Source organism: Macaca nemestrina, chromosome X (assembly GCF_043159975.1).
Source record: "Macaca nemestrina isolate mMacNem1 chromosome X, mMacNem.hap1, whole genome shotgun sequence".
Taxonomy (NCBI): Eukaryota; Metazoa; Chordata; class Mammalia; order Primates; family Cercopithecidae; genus Macaca; species Macaca nemestrina.
The window spans coordinates 154843463-154860697 of NC_092145.1; the positions used below are offsets into that span (position 1 = coordinate 154843463).

General features: G+C 40.6%; 1 protein-coding gene across 7 annotated transcripts in view; it reads left to right on the forward strand.

Annotated features, from left to right (window-relative positions):
- Nucleotides 1-17235, forward strand: part of LOC105478085 (neuroligin 4 X-linked) — a 348124-nt gene that overhangs the window by 150198 nt on the left and 180691 nt on the right. The window lies entirely within an intron of this gene.

Below are 17235 nucleotides of genomic sequence, written 5' to 3' on the forward strand. Positions count from 1 at the left end.
CCTACATCATTCATATTTTCTTGGCTTTTGAAAATTGAATTTTATATACTTAAAAGCAGCCGTGACACATGAAAACATTTTCTTTCTTCCTCAAACCTTCTTTACCTAGCCTCTTCCAAGCCAACCTTTAATTTTTACATTAATTTTTCTTTTCCAAAGCTATGCAGCTGACACTCATCTACTCACTTGACATAATTCATTTGGCATCCAGTAAGTTTAAGAAATTCTCTCTGGGCTTCATGCAATCATAACCTACATCCAAATAGTAACACTTATAATAACAATAATAATAGGTTTTTTTAGTGTTCACATGGATTTTCTCCCTCAATTTTCATGTCATCTCAAAAAATAGACAAAATACATGGGCTTCTCCTCAGCCCTGAACTTTGCCTACCGTTAACCCCTTGAAGAAACATGGAGCTGAGGTATCAGTCATTACCTCCAAAAAGGGACCAGAATCAGTGTAGATGACTTTCTGAAAACATCGACTTGATTTCTGTCACCAAGAATGGCATATTCAGGCTGTGTTCCATGCCAGGTGCCATGTGTGCATGGAGTCCACCACACCAGGGGAATTCTCAGAAGCAGCATTGAAAACACATAGGAAAGCATTACTTAAGCCTGTATAAACATAAGCTCTGTCCAGACATGGAATACAGTGGGAGTTCTTGCTAGGATAATCCCAAATACTAATACATACCAGAAAACTTACCTATAACATGAGTATTCAAGGCAAAGGGATTTTTGGTATATAAGTAAAATATTAGGGTGAATCCATCTCTTAATGCGGATGTTGAAGAATTAATGTTATATCCATGAAGCCAGTGTTGACTGGAAGGACTAAAAGAAACTGATGAAGGCAAGTTTCTTGACCTCCTTTATTTAAGACTTCAGCTCCATTACACGACTACCTCACAGTCCTCATTCGGTTGCCTTTTGCCTGTTTCTGACTTACTAAAGGACAATGGTGTGGAGCTACGATTTATCACCCAGAAAATGATTACTAAAGTCCGTATTCTACTCTGAATATTGAAAACTCTGAAATAATGACCCTAACCTAAACTTCCTCTTCTTCTGGCTATCACTTCTTCCTTCCCACTTTGATCACTCTTCCATGAATCCTTGCAAACCTCCTAGTACTGAGTATCCTTCCAGCCACCAAATATCTGACATAGATCGTTGGATCTGACTTTAAGTCTCTCACTAAGACCCTCAATTTCCGCCTCTGCTTGTAGTGGGCTCACCCTGTTGTTTCTCAGCCAAGAGTCCATCCAGATATCGATTTCTTGTGTCCTATAGCACTGCTAGCATTAAGTGAATTACCGCATGGTTTGGCCTCATTATTAGTGTGTGGTTTTCAGAAACCCTTGAGATCTTACTGTTGGTTTGCAATCTGTCTTAGTCCGTTTTGTGCTGTTATAACAGAATACCTGAAACTGGGTTGTAAAACATAGAAATTTATTTCTCATAGTTCCAGAGGCTAGCAAGTCCAAGATCAAGGCACCATCATCTGGCAAGACCTTCTTGAACATCATCAAATGGCAGAAGGGCAAAGAGCTTAAGACAGTGAACCCACTCCTGCAAGCCCTTTTTATAATTACATTCTTCTATTCATGAAGGCAGAGACCTTGTTACCTAAACACCTGCCATTGTCCCCTCCCCCATGACACTTTCTTATTAGGGGTTAGTAATATTCATGCCAATGCGTGAATTCTGGGGACACATTCACACCATAGGACAACCCATTTACACTGTCTCCTCATCAGGGTTTATTTTCAAAAGAGCATCAATTTAACGTTTTTTGACCTTTCCTTTTTTGTTTTCGTTATGTCTCATTTTCATATTCACAGATTCATTTGTTTCTGTAATTCTCCTGTCTTCCAGAATCTGGATCAGTTTTCCACCTCCCAAGTGGAATCTAGGAGTTAACTCCACCATCAACCCAACCACTTCTCCCGTGTCCAATGGCCAGTCAGCCTCAATCCTGTCTTTTCTTGAGTTATGACATATTTTTCTCCTTCCATTAATAGTGACCATTATTGAAATAGGAATTTATACTTTCTTCTTTGTCCTCCAGTTCTCCAAAACCGGTTCTCTATCCTTTCAATTTTATGCTAACAAATCTCATTAAAGTATGACCAGTGATTTCTACATTGCCAAAACCCAGTGGTGTCTTTTTAGTGATGATCCTATATCAGTTTGATGGGCACTTATCACTTGCAGAATTCTTATTCCTTTTCATTGTATCACTGTGTTCTGGTTTTATTCTACAATTGTGAGAAGTTCTTCTGTATTTTCTTCTCTTATTATTCTTATATGTTGGCTTTTCCCAGGGTTTGTTCTTGACTTCATTCTGTATATTGTATGTCTGGGTAATTCATTGCATCTTCTTATCTTCAACTATCTGCCTCTATGTGGATGATTCTCCAGTCTTTATTTCCAGCTCAGGCCACTAGCTTCAGTTACAGTGTTTGTAATTTTAGCCCCTATTAGAAATCTCTAGTTGAGTGTCACATAGACATTCTAAACACAGCACATTCAAGTATTAAGAGATGCTCTTCTTCTAAAACCTATTCCTCTCTTTGCACCCTCCCGTTGGTTAAAGGTGCCCCATGTACCAGTGTGTCCAAGATATAAACTCTGTTGGATTTTACTTCTGTTTTCTCACCACTTATGTAAATGGATGTCTACTTCTCATTTCTGCCCTGTGAAACATTCCTAGCTATGTGCTCTCTGCCTGTGGCTCACTGTGACAGCTTCTTTATCTCAGTTTAGATTCTTATGCAATCCGTTACTCTTCTGCCTCCTACCTTCAAGCTACTATTGGAGTCATCTTCCTGATTCTCACATTCAATGACTTCAATGGCTAAGTGATGCATTCCAGTCTTTCTCACTTTGTTTTGTGCCGCTACAGCAAAATACCTGAAACTGGGTTATAAAAAATAGAAATGTATTTCTCATAGTTCTAGAGGCTGGGAAGTCCAAGATCAAGGCACCATCATCTGACAAGACCATTTTGCACATCATCAAATGGCACAGGGGCGAAGAGCTCAAGAGAACGAACCCACTCCTGCAAGCCGTTAAAAACGCATCATGGCAAAATCTCTCGAGTGGCACCCTTTTTACCACCTGGGAAAACCTAAGACTGTTGGGACAGCACAGAAGATTCCTTAATCTGCCCACGTGTCCCTTTTCCAGTGTTAGTTTCTTTTACTTTTTCTTGTACACCTTGTGCCCTTGCCCCTTAGAACGAACAGCTCACAGTTCCCTCAGCACACCCACCCTTCTACCTGCCCAGGAGCTGCCTTCCGATAAGTTGTATCTTGATGAATTCCTCCCCACTCTCCATCTCAGAAGATCCCAGTCATTCATTTGTTCAGGCCCAGTAAAAAGGATTTTATTTATATTCCTTCATATAATATTTGTATGTATACATATATATACACACACATATATATGCATATGTATGCTATCTATCTATTAGATGCATCTTGTTTTGGCTTATTTTTATATTTTATTTTTTTGAGACAGAGTCTCAGTCTGTCACCCAGGCTGGATTGCAGTGGCATGATCACAGCTCACTGCAACCTCGACCTCCTGGGCTCAAGCAATCCTCCCACCTCAGCCTCCCAAGTATCTGGGACTACAGGTGCATACCACCATGCCCGGCTAATTTTTGTACTTTTTTGTGGAGACAAAGTCCCACTATATTGCCCAGGCTGGTTTTGAATTCCTGGACTCAAGCATTCCGCCTGCATCAGCCTCCTGAAGTGCTGGGATTACATGCCTGTGCCACTGTGTCTGGCGTTATCCTTGTTGTTTTAATGCCTGCCTCATTTGTCTTTTCCAGATAATACTCAACAAATGATTTCTGGATTGTTAAATGCATGAATGAAGTGAGAGTTTGCCAAAATACAACCATAGGGTAACCTTGAGAGAATTTAGGTCAAAAATAGGGGATTATTTTATATTAGAAGATTATTCAAAGTATTATTAAAGTGTTTGTTTATTTCATGTGTGTTAAGTGTTGAGAATTTAACAGAGATCGAGACATGAATGGTCTAAGTGTTTATGCATCATAAAGAAGTTGAAGAAATGTAGGGTTCCCATGGTGTTTCTTCTCAAGCTTTGATAATAACACTTCTTTATTGATCGCAACTGTACATTGGCAACACCGCCCCCAGACTGGAAAATAAGTTGGAATTTTCCTTTGTGTTTCTTTTATAACCTTGCATTTTTTATTCCTCTTGGGCTTACTGTTATGAGTCTGGTTTCTAGTTTCTAGAGCATGAGTAAGAAGTAGAAATCAAGATGGAAGGAAGTTACTATAGTGAGAGGATGTCATGCCCTGCAGACCAGGCATCTTAGAGTCTGATTGCAACTCCCTTGACACAGGCAGTTCTTTTTCTTGCCTGCAGCCCTTTCCAAACTAATATCACCAGCTTCGTATTCCCCTCCCCTTTATAGATGGAGCCCCTTTGTCCAGCAGGCCAGCTTACTGGGAAAAGGCCCTTCTCAGACACACTTTCTCATCCTGGTACTTTGCCTTTACCAGGAGTGAGGCCAGAACCTTCAGCATGCATTTATATCAAAAAAGAGAGATGTGCTATTTTCATTTAAATTCCGCATTTCTGCTGGGCATAGTGGCTCATGCCTGTAATCCCAGCACTTTGGGAGGCTAGGGCGGGAGGATTGCTTGAGACTAGGAGATCATGACCAGCCCAGGCAACATAATGAGACCCTGTGTCTACAATTTTTTTTTGAGATAGAGTCTCAGTCTGTCACCCAGGCTGGATTGCAGTGGCATGATCACAGCTCCCTGCAGCCTCAACCTCTTAGGCTCAAGCACTCCTCCCACCTCCGTCTGGAGTAGCTGGGACCACAGGTGTGCACCACCATGCCTGGATAATTTTTGTATTTTTTGGTAGAGACAGGGTTTTGCCATGTGGGCCAGGCTGGTCTTGAACTCCTGACCTCAGGTGATACACCAGCCTTGGCCTCCCAAAGTGCTGGGAATACAGGTGTGAGCCACTGCACCCAGCCTCTACAATTTTTTTTAATTACTGTGCTAGTAGTCTCAGCTACTTAGAAGGCTGAAGCAGAAGGATTGCCTGAGCCTAGGAGTTTGAGGATACAGTGAGCCAGGATCACATTCCACCCTGGGTGACATAGTGAGATGCTGTCTCTACTAAAAAAATAAATAAACAAATTATAAATTTTCAGATAGTTGTAAACCTCTGAAGATGTGGATACTTCATTTGTCACATTTAGGTCTTTAATGCAGTGATCCCTTCTCTTGGGCAGCGGTGTTTCTCAGTCTCTGCTGTATTGATAATGTTTCCACTTTGCCCTGGAAGATTTTGTGGGTTATGGGGAAACAGTTTATGGGGTGTCTTTCAGCAAAACCACAACCCTTTTTAGAAAGAAACTAATTATGGTGTGAAAGGGACAGGTGCTCTTATTAGGTGGTGATAGTAAGAGTTAAAACCCAGTTCTCTTGAGCTGTTACTTGGATTCTTCAACTGAGGGTGATTTTGCATCCTTGGCACTAGATGTCACTCAACTGACAGTCATGGACTACCAGGGGACCCCCAAACTCTGTGTCACCTTTATGAGTAGGCGAGAATGGATTTTTCTTGGAGAGGAGTGTCTTCTCAAATAAGTCTGTGACCTAGAAGAAAAGATGAAAAATCTCTGCTTTGGATTTGGAATGTCAGGACTGCTCACTTGGAACTTAAGGAGAGTTTCTTCTTAGTATATATGAGACTGAACCATATGGGGTTGCCATTTTCTTAGACCCAAAGCTTTCAAATACAGTCATTTTCATATGGCTTTTACTTAGACAATAAGATCATTGTGTATTCCTTTTTTCCTCTTAACAGCATCTGGCATTTTTCTCCCCTTGGGCCTATTGTTCTGGGTTGTTTTTCTGGTTTCTAGACCGTAAGCATTCATGCATTCACATTATGTTGCCTCCTAAGTTGTAAGCTCTCCAAAGGGAGGGAATATAGCTGCTTTATGTCTTCAACCAACTTTGAGTAGAGATGATGGCAGGAAACAAAGCATTTTCACAGAGAAGATGGAGTCCATTTGAGTCAGGGGATCTTGTTTGAAATCTTACCTTTGTGATCTGGGGTGAATTAAAACAGCTGTCTGGAAAATCTAGAACTGAGACCTCAGAGGATTGCAGTAAGAATTCCTAGAAGTTAGGAGCTCCTCAGTAAATATAAATACCCTATTCTCTTGGGTAATGAAGCTGACCCACAGGATGATGCCAATTATCTCCTTGGTATTATAAGCACATAAACAATAGTTCACATTTATTGAGTGCTTACTATGTGTAAGATACAATTATGTGCTTGGGGATATTTGTTCACACATGAAACAAGTGTTTATTTAGTGCCTACTCTGTGCCCAACACTGGAGATACAGCTGTCATGAGTACTAGCACTGCCCCAATATCATGGTGCTCATGTACCCATGTGGGAAAAAGTAAAGACAGGCTCAAGCATATAAAATAGGAAAGGTGGTCTTAGGATAATTCAAGTTGGATTGGGATCAGTAGTGATTGAAGGGCTAGATTAAATGAGGAGTTTAGGACATACATCTCTGCAAGATGGCATTTGAACAAGAAACATAGGCAAGACTTATCTGCTTTAATTTTCACAGTAGGGCCGTGAGATTATACTACCATTTATTAACTGCATTACAGAGATGTGGAAACTGAGATTAGGATGATTGAATAACTCACCCAGATTAGGAATACGGCTGGTAGTCTTTAATGCAAATCTCATGGGCTACGCTGCACATACTCTTAACAACTTGCCACCTTCCGTGGTATAAGAGAGGAACCAACCCAATTCCTGTTGCCTGCCTTCCCTGCTGTATTAGTCCATTTTCACACTGCTATAAAGAAATACCTGAGACTGGCTAATTTATAAAGGAAAGAGGTTTAATTGACTCACAGTTCCACGTAGCTGGGAAGGCCTCAGGAAACTTACAATCATGGCAAAAGGTGAAAGGGAAGAAAGGCATCTTCTTCACAGGGCAGCAGGAAGGAGAGAAGTGCCGAGCAAGGAGGAAGAACACCATGTAAAACCATCATATCTTGTGAGAATCACTCACTATCATGAGAACATCATGGGGGAACTGTCCCCATGATCTAATCACCCCCAACGAGGTCCCTTCCCCAACACGTGGGGATTACAATTTGGATTACAATTCAAGATGAGATTTGGGTGGAGACACAGAGCCAGACCATATCACCTGCCATTTAATTACCTTGATCAACTACCCTGCAAACATTCCTTAGTGAGCAATAGGGACACACTCAGGAATGGTTTTAATAGAATTTAGAAGTTATCAATATTATAGTTTAATTGTAAATTTAAAAATGGTGAACCTGACGTCAGTGGCTAGGATCAGCAGATGACATGCTGCATCTTGGGGTCAATAATTGCTGCAAGCACATATTAGAGTTGCTGTTAATAGTCATGGAAACCACCCTGTACCTTCTTCCCCAAGTGAAACCAACCTGGCCGTGATAGACCTACTCGATAGTGAGTTGCTAGACATCAGGAGAAGTCAGAAGTAAGTGGAAGAGGGCCAACTGTCTAGAAGACCCCCCCGCCATAGCAGTGACAACACACTTGCATAGGAGGAGGTTAAATGAGTCTGCACTCATTGATCCATTCATTCATCTTTCATCCATGAATTAACTATTCATGACCCATTGTTGTTGACTCTGAGGATACCATAGCAAACAGGATGCACAAATTGTCCTGCTGTTACTTTAGTTATGGGTACAGAAGATAAAGCAGTGATCCAATGCGTGACGGAGAAAATTGCTGATTGTGATCATAGCTTTGAGGGAAATGAAGCAGTGATAACATCTAACGTGGGTTTTGAGGATCTTTGAGATGGAGTGGCCAGGGCACGTCTTTATGAGGGTGAGGAATTTAAGCATCCCAGACACAGGTTCTGACTCAAACATCAGCCTTTTAATTGTGTGAAACGATCTCACAAAATTTAATAAACTTAATGGTAGGAGTTCAGGTAACACTACAAGAAACCAAGCTTTCTTTGTGAATGGTGAAGTTAGAAGGGGTTTGTTGCTGGAAATCCCATTTGCAGATTCTAAGGCTGGGGATGAAGTAGAAGGAACAGTCTCTTGTCATTTGGCAAGCAAAGAACAATCCCTGTATCTGGCAAAAGAGACATATCTTTCTCTGAATCCTGGATTTGGTCATAAGCCAAACTTCTGTATTAGTTTTCCTTTTTTGGTTGAGTTTGTGAACAGTTGGATGATTAGCTAAATGTTGCTGAAATAGGAGGAAGGCAGATTAAAAATACAGAAAGTAACTCCTATTTAATGATTTGAAATGAGGTTAATCAGACAAAGTTTTAAGAAAAGTGAGATAATTTTGGTGTGTAAACTGTAAAATTTTAGGCTGGGCATGGTGGCTGACACTTGTAGTCGTAGCACTTTGGGAAGCCAAGGCAGGAGGATCGTTTGACCCCAGGAGTTCAAGACCAGCCTGGGCAACATAGTGAAATGCCATCTCTACAGAAATTAGCCAGGCATCATGGTGTGTGCCTATGGTCCGAGCTATGAGGGAGGCTGAGGCAAGGAGAATTGCTTGAACCCGAGAGGTCAAGGCCTCCGTGCACCCTGTCCTGGCTGGTAGAGTGAGACTCTGTCACACACACACACACACACACACACACACACACAATAAAATTTTGGAATGTAATAATATTGATGCTAAAGTGAATTGTGGAAAAATACCATATAAAATATATTTTAATCACATGGTATAAATCTCTGTGCATTAGTTACCAAAATTTGAACATAAACATTTTCAAATACACACTTGTGCAGATGTCAGGGATAGCAGGTGGTATATCACTTTTTATATTTAAAATGCATGTAGGAGTGAAAGGAAAAAGGTAAAAATATGTTAAGTTTAGAATTCTAATGAAAGAACATGTTGGAACTATGAAAACATTATGGAGGACTTTCTCCATTTATGGTCTGAGCACAGATGATGCTAAACATGATCTTTCAGCTTTAGTTGGCATCCATTTGAAATGAACACACTAAACACCATGAGAAGCAACTGCATAAAAAGTAAAGAGCGTTATCCAAGTGAACTTCATATGTCATCATTTGTCTGTGTTTATGTAATAGTAAAGACACAAGGAATTGGTCTAATTAATCGGTATTTTATTTTAGTGATGAAATAATGAGTGCGGTTGAGTATGCCAGATGTATTCATCTCATACATTCTTCCAGTCACATGGTAGGCTGCATTAGATGATAATGCTTCACCCTGAATTCATTTATAAGTTAGTGAAGGGAAGTCCACAACTCTGGTCTCAGAGCATTTATTCCATTGTTGATCAGCCAAGCTGTTGCTCTTACTTAGCTGCTAAGGAATGAGGCTAATTGGACCATTCCAGCATGTAAAATATGTCCTTTCACAAAACTGAAACAAACAATGAGAACAACCAGAAAAATTGCCAGAGTCATACAAAAGCTGTCTCTATTTCTAAATGGTCATTCCTCAAGCTCTTGTCATCTACTGGGAGCCCCTAGATGGATGTGGATAGGACTAATATAGGACCAGTGTATGGAGCTGTTTATTAAGATGATTTTGTTGCTCAGTATTTACATTTTGAGTGTTCTCTGATAACATACATTACTTCCTACTGCAGTATTTAATAGAGTGTTTAACTAGTGCCTGTCTCACCTGTCCGAAGACATTCAAATATGGAGCCTTTGTTTCTGTCTCTAGTGTGGATACTAAATATCATATTGTAATTAGAGCTATAGAGAGATTTAGCATATAGTACTGGCAAGTCTTGGAGGCCTAATTTTATGATGCGGGAAGAGTGGGGCATGATTTGGAGTGGACAAATGAAGTGTGGGAGGATTTTGTGTTTCTGGCTTGAGTGACCAACTCTTACCTCTGCTCCCCATATTCTCTTCCTTGCCTCAGTGCAAATTCACACTGTCTTCATTTTGTATGATCACACTGTGTCTTAGTCCATTTAGTTTTGCAATTAAGGAATCTCAGACTGGGTGACGTGTAGAGAAAAGAGATTTATTTGGCTATGGTTCTGCAGGCTGTACATGAATCATGGCATCAGGATCTGCTTCTGGTGAGGGTGTCAGGAAGCTTCCACTCATGGTGGAAGGTGAAGAAGAGCTGGTGTATGCAGAGATCATGTGGCAAGAGAAGAAGCAAGAGAACTGGGGGAAGGAGGCACTAGGCTCTTTTAAACAGTCAGCTCTTGGGGGAATGAACAGAGCTAGAATTCAGTCATTACTGCAAGGCTGGCACCAAGCTGCTCATAAGGGATCTACCTCCATGACTCAAACACCTCCCACTAGGCTTCACCTCCAACATTGGGAATCAAATGTCAGCCTGATATTCGGAGAGGACAAACATCCAGACTATAGCACTCTGTCTCCTTAGGTGCACCTTTCATCTTCAGTGACTAGTAATCTAGAGTTCTCTTTGGAAAATGCAAATGTAGTCATGTTTCTTTTTTGCTTGTGTGCTTTACTGGTTCCCTGTTCTTTATAGCATCATGTTGCATCTTCATCAACTGGCGAACCAGTTGATGAAGAGAAGATCAGCATCCTGAAGTATCTTGTAACATCTTGAAGTATCTTCAAGATTCAGAATGCATGTTACTTTGTCTGCAAAGTGCTCTTTGCACCTGGTCCGGTGTAGCTGTGTTAACTCCAGTGCACCTTTCTGATGATCTTCCTAAGGCTCTTACCTTCTTGTTATTAGTAATTTCTGTGGCCATCTTGCCTATAGGAGAATGGGCTAGTGTGGGCAAGTACAATGCCTGGCATGCAGCAGGCTCTCCCGAAATGCTTGTTTGGCTTCTAGAGTTCTCTTTGCTGTTACCACATCCATCCCTTTATCATCCTTTTTTCCCTAGTCATCTGTCCTCTGTACCTTTGCCCTTGGTTCTTTCTCCATGAATCAATATAAATAGTACAAGCTTTGTACCTAGCAGACCTTCACTCTTGTCTCATGATTTCATTTCTTTCTTCTGCATACTGAAAGGCGAGTGCCTTTCTCTCTGTGACTCTCAAGTTCCTCATCTGTATAATTTTGATAGTTCTTTCCATTGTCTGCTATTGCTGATGATGGCACGAACTCAGATATGCAATCAGACTTTCACTCTTGTCTCATGATTTCATTGCTTTCTTCTGCATACTTAAAGGCCATTACCTTCCTCTCTATGACTCTCAGTTTCCTCATCTGTATAATTTTGATAGTTGTTTCTACTGCCTGCCATTGCTATGACAATGGCACAAACTCAGATATGCAAAGTACCTGTGGGTTAAATGTGAACAAAACCTTCAACCTGCTGCGTGATAATCTGACCTTTGCTTGACTGTCTAGCTCTGTTTTCCTGGCAGTTAGATGAAGAACATGGCAACAATGTTCTTGGCCACATTGCTTACAATACAAACGATCCCCTATTTGTAAATAGCATCAGGACCAGGAGAAACCATGAAGACCTGAAAGAACCTAGTGGGAATACCACCCCACCTCAGGCTTCCCGGAGGGCAAGTTTTGGAGTTGCTTTGCAGCTGCTGTGTTCACTCTAGGGACCATGGAAACTCTGCTCATGGAGTATTTACAGGGAATATTGGCTGCTATGAAGGCTGGGACTTCAATGCCAAGGAATACCCAACTCCCGTGGATATAGGCTTTGTAGGGATCTTTGCATCTCAGCTGTCTTTTGTGGAGCAGATGGTTCCCAGATGCCTGCTGCAGCCTTCCTGATGAGCTGAGCTCTTGTCTGTATTGTTTTGAGTTGGTTGGCACAATGGTGACTTTGGGGGGGGAATCTTGTGAATCCGCATGTTTAATGGAACCTGAGAAGACCCTTACTGGACATTAAAGAGCAAAGACAAATGTCCCTGTGACAGAATACTGGCTCAACAATTGTTTTTCTCTCTGATGCCTCTTCCCTGTTTGGAAAGCCCTTTTCTTTTATCCTTCATAATCACTTCTTACATCTGGTGCAACCTTCAGCTTTGCATTATTCCTTCATTATCTTTTTTCATCCCACATTAAAAAAAAAATTCTTTAAATTGTGCACAAATGAACATGACATAAAATGTACCATTTTCACATGTGCAGTTCAGGAGTATTAAGTACATTCACATTGTTGTGCAAACATGCTTTTTTTCACTCTGCGCCCTCATTTTGCTCTTTCCTGGTTTTCAATGCAGTATCTTAAATATGATCTAATAAATGTGTCCTGGGCATGTCAGTCTTGTATATTTTGGTCCTCTGTTATATCAGGTACACCTTAAGGGTAGAGACTGTGGCCTACTAATCTTCCTCCTTCATCACATGAAATATTGTGCTTGCACAGTACATTTTCTTCACTCCCCTCCCTGTTATTTTTTATGTATATCATGACACTTATTTGCCAAGGATGGCTTTGGCCCTCTTTGCAGAATGTCACCATTGGGAACAGTGCTAAAGTCTGCATAAATCTTAAGTTTAATCCTAATTTTAAATATTTAAATAGAGTGCTAGTGTTGTCATTCTATAGGATTCATTAATTCATCCCATCAACAAACATTTATTGAGTTCCAAATGTGTTCAAGGTATGGCCATATGTGCTGCTGCAGAAAAATGTAAAAAGTCAGTTTCTAGTGTAAGGGAAATAAAATATGGATATCATTAAGTCCTGGAGAAGGCAGGAGGTGGCTGATTTCAGGCTTTTGTACCATAGGGACTCCCAGGAGGAATAAGTAGGTCGCAGCATTAACAAAGGGGTCCTGAAAGACATGCCACTTTAACTAGTTCCAAATGGAATTTTGGAAGCAGAGCCATTGGATGTTACAGCTGAAGTAATATTTTAAGCAAGGTGTCAGAAGAGGATTGAGGCATAATTTCAGAAGAACACGGAGTCCTTGTTCACTAATGCAGAATGTGTTTTATGATAGGCTGGAAAGTGAATCTGTGACTAGATTTGGGAGTGATTCAGTGTATAATGAATATGAGAGTAAAGAGCTTGAACTTAATTTGGGCTGCTGGTCTGGTCAGCCCTTGTATCTGGAGAGATGGGTCGATTGATATTGAGTAACATTTGCAAAGGTGGAGAGAAGGAATTGGAGATTCTGGTTAGGCGCTTGGGTGTATGTTCAGTGACGGATGAGGCATTAATGTTAATCAAGGCAGCATTCACAAGGGCTATAGCGGCAGTGAATGGGAGAGCCGACAGACACAGGCGTCATCCCCGAAGTGGACTCCATATGGCACAGCGGCAAGGGAGTGTGAAGGGTTATGACAGATGCTGAGTAGGTGCTAGCAACATATTTTTTTAAATTGTGACAAAATATATGTAAGATCTATACTTTTTCCGTGTACAGTTCAGGGCTATTAACAATATTCCCACTGTTGTGCAAACATGCTTTTTTCACTCTGTCCTCATTTTACTTTTTCCTCATTTACAGTGCAGTATGTTATATATGATCTAATAACTGTCCCCTAAGCATCTCAGTCTTGTATATTTTGGCCCACTGTTGTATCACATACACTTTGAGGGGGTCCTGGCATTTTCAGATAATTCCAGGTAAAATGTAAATCTAACAACAGCAGCTAGGAAAACAGGCATTCTCTGCATTGGTTAGTTGCAGGGCTGTTAGTCAAAATTCCAAATCTCATATGCAGAAGGCCAGGATCTGCAGTCTTAAGTAGTTCAGTTTGTTTCACAGAGATAAATAAAAGAAAAAAGGCAAGCTGGAGATCCATATCCCTGGCCTCTAGATAATCAGACAGTAAGATCTCTCCCACACACCAGAGAAATCTATTTCCAGCTTTCTATTGCAGTCCATGAAAATGACAGAAAATACATGCCCTGCTTGGATCATAGCCTAGCTCATGGGAAAAAAAAAAGGAAAATAAAAAGACAGAACCCAAGTTTGCTGTGGATGGTTCCTATGGAGTGTTTTCAGGAGTCATCAGCTCTCCATGGCACTGAATTTACAGTGAAAGGATCATACTGGCGAGTCAAATCCTTGGAGTGCAGGAAAGGCTCCCATGTGCTGCTTTATGCTCCCCAGTAGCCAGGCTGTCATTCACAAAGCACTCTCCAAGCATCTTCATTTAATGTTGGGCACAAGGCCCTGGTGACCCCGTTAAAATTCAAATCTTGCTCGTGACAGAGTGAGGGCAGGTTTTCAATTGACATTTGGAGGTTTCTCCGGCCATGTTAGAAACAAAATGGTTTAAGTGATAGGCCCTTGATACATCAGAAGGTGCAGAGCCAGCTGGATTTCTCCAGGACCATGATGGGATCCATCTGATTAGGGCTTCTGAAGCCGAAGGAAACTACAGAGAGATGTAACTTGGCTGACTCTCAGTTCATTCCTTTCTCGTGGTAAGAGCACTTCTCATATTGGACAATCTTTTCTTGACTGATGTAGATATTATTTTAGATGCAAATTTTAGTTTTGTTATGAAAGCTTTATTTTAAAATAAAGTTAACCTAAAATGGGCATATTATTCTCCCCCCACCCCACTACTAATGATTTAGAACATGAAAATAATCCATAAGACCATGGGTACTGTCTTCAGCCACAATTACTACTTCCTTAATTGTCGTGAAAACATGGTTTATTATTGGATGGTTTATTACTGTCTTATGCAAAGATTTCATATAAGCCAAGATACAAACTGTTTCATATGGGTAAGTCTCAATATTTTCTGACAAAGAGAGCTTGTCTGCCCAAGTTTATGAAAAGTATATATTTTTTAGTCACTGTTTTGCCCTGGCTGCAGTGCAGTGGCACGATCATAGCTCACTGCAGCCTCAACCTCCTGGGCTCAAGCAATCCTCCCATCTCAAGCTTCCTGAGCAGCTAGGTGTTTTGGTTTGGCTTTTTATCCCCACTCAAATATAATCTTGAATTGTAATCCCCAGGTGTTGAGGGAGGAACCTGGTGGGAGATGATCGGATCATGGGGGTGGTCTCCCTTATGCTATTTTAGTGATAGTGAGAGAGTTCTCACGAGATCTGATGGTTTAAAAAGTGTCTGGCAGGTTCCTCCTTCATGCATTCTTCTCTCTCTTCCCACCATGTGAAAAAGGTCCTTGCTTCCACCCCACCACCTTCTGCCATGGTTGTAAGTTTCCTGAGCCCCGCCCCCCTCCGGCCATGCCATGTGGAGCTCAATTAAACCTCTTTCCTTCATAAAAATTATCCAGTCTCGGGTATTTATGTATAGCAGTGTGAAAACAAACTAAGACACTAGGACTACAGGCACATGCCATCCTGGCCAGCTGGTTTGTGTTTGTTTTTTAATTTTTGTAGAGATGGCGTCTCACTGTGTTGCTCAGTCTGGTCTCAAACTTTTGGCCTTGAGCAGTCTTTCCACCTTGACCTCCCAAAGTGTTGGAATTACAGGCATGATCCACTGCACCTGTCTGAAAAGTTTCTATTGAATGGAAAGAACAATGCTATGAAAATATATTTTATTAATGTTCAGGAAATTGTGGAATTTGAAAAACTCTAGCTTTTTAGCAGTTTTAATGGCTACTGTGTGCTTCTAAAATTTGCACCTGCTTTTTTGAAAGGTTATATACGTTTTTGTTTGTTGATGGTGGTGATGTTTCTGCCATTGATCTCACCTGCTAACGTGGAAACATTTCAAGATGTGGTAAAATGTCTTATTTTAGTACATAGTATGGTGTCAGCTACATAAGAAAAAAGCCTTAAAGAATGTGGCTTGAATTGAGGATTGCTATGACTTATTGTTGTAGTAGATTTATGAATTGTGTATCATTATTTTCCTTCAGTGGAAAATTCAGTAACTAGTATGTTACTGGTTACTGGATTGCAAGGGAGGAGAACATGAAACATTGCAATGGAATTAAACTCCAGTGAGCTTGACCCAACTACAATATTGAAGTGAAGGAATACATGAAGACAAAACCTTTATTATAAGTGTGTGTGTGTGTGTCTGTGTGTGATCTGTTGGTATTAAAGTGCCAGGATTACAACATTCTATGAAAATGGTTAATCATATTCAATATTTATTTGAGAAGCTTAAGATGCATGGTTTGGGTGAAACTAGGGTTAGGGGGTGCTGTTTTGAACAGCCAAACTAGAATTCTGCTCAATTATCTCACACAGGCACACCTGTGAGGCATTTCTTATATGAGGCCTCAAGAAAGCTTTTCTCCATTTTGTATTTCAGCATGGATACAAATTTTCGAAATTTCCACAGTAAAGTGTTTAGACTTACCAAAAGGTAGGCCTTGTTATAATAACACCAGTAGGACCAATGTAGTTATTTCTAAAATGATTCAAGCACTTTATACCTTATGTTTCTGGATGAGCTATTAGATCATTACATATTTTCAAGTGAATTTTTGAAATTGTTGGTTCATTGTTTAAATTTTCAGTTTTTTTTTTTCTGTTGCATTAATCTCTGAGATTTGAAAACAAGAAGAGAAAAAAGATGGATATACATGAATGCTCTTATGCCTTCCTTTGTAACAGCAATTGATTGTGCAGTTGCTTTTGACTGTAGTTAGTCCTTTCCTTAAATTAGTTTCTGGTATGGATGTCCACTTTAATTAATTTTTTTTTTTTTTTTTTTGAGACGGAGTCTTGCCGTGCACCCTGGCTAGAGTGCGGTGCTGTGATCTCGGCTCACTGAAACCTCCACTCCCCAGGTTCAACCAATTCTCCTGCCTCAGCCTCCGGAGTAGCTGGGACTACAGGCGCCCGCCACCACGCCCGGCTCATTTTTGTATTTTTAGTAGAGACAGGGTTTCACCGTGTTAGCCAGGATGGTCTCAATCTCCTGACCTCGTGATCCGCCCGCCTCAGTCTCCCAAAGTGCTGGGATTACGGGCATGAGCCACTGCACCCAGCCCCACTTTTATTTAATTTTTATTCAATTTTACACTTTATATGCCTTGTTTCTTCAATTCTTAGCTCCAGAACTACATGTTTAATTCTTCAACGTCTTCTTTAGCACCTCATAAGGTATTCTTTGTTACTTGATGATAGAGAACTATGTAATTTGGTTTTCTTCTTTTGCAATGGAGTGTTCAAATACATCGTTGCTTTTAGGTGAGGGATGTGATTAATTAGAAAAATGAGTGGATCTTAGCTCAATGAAATTTAATCAGCAGAATGGAATTTTCCATTCAGAGCAAATGAGTTCCTAGGACT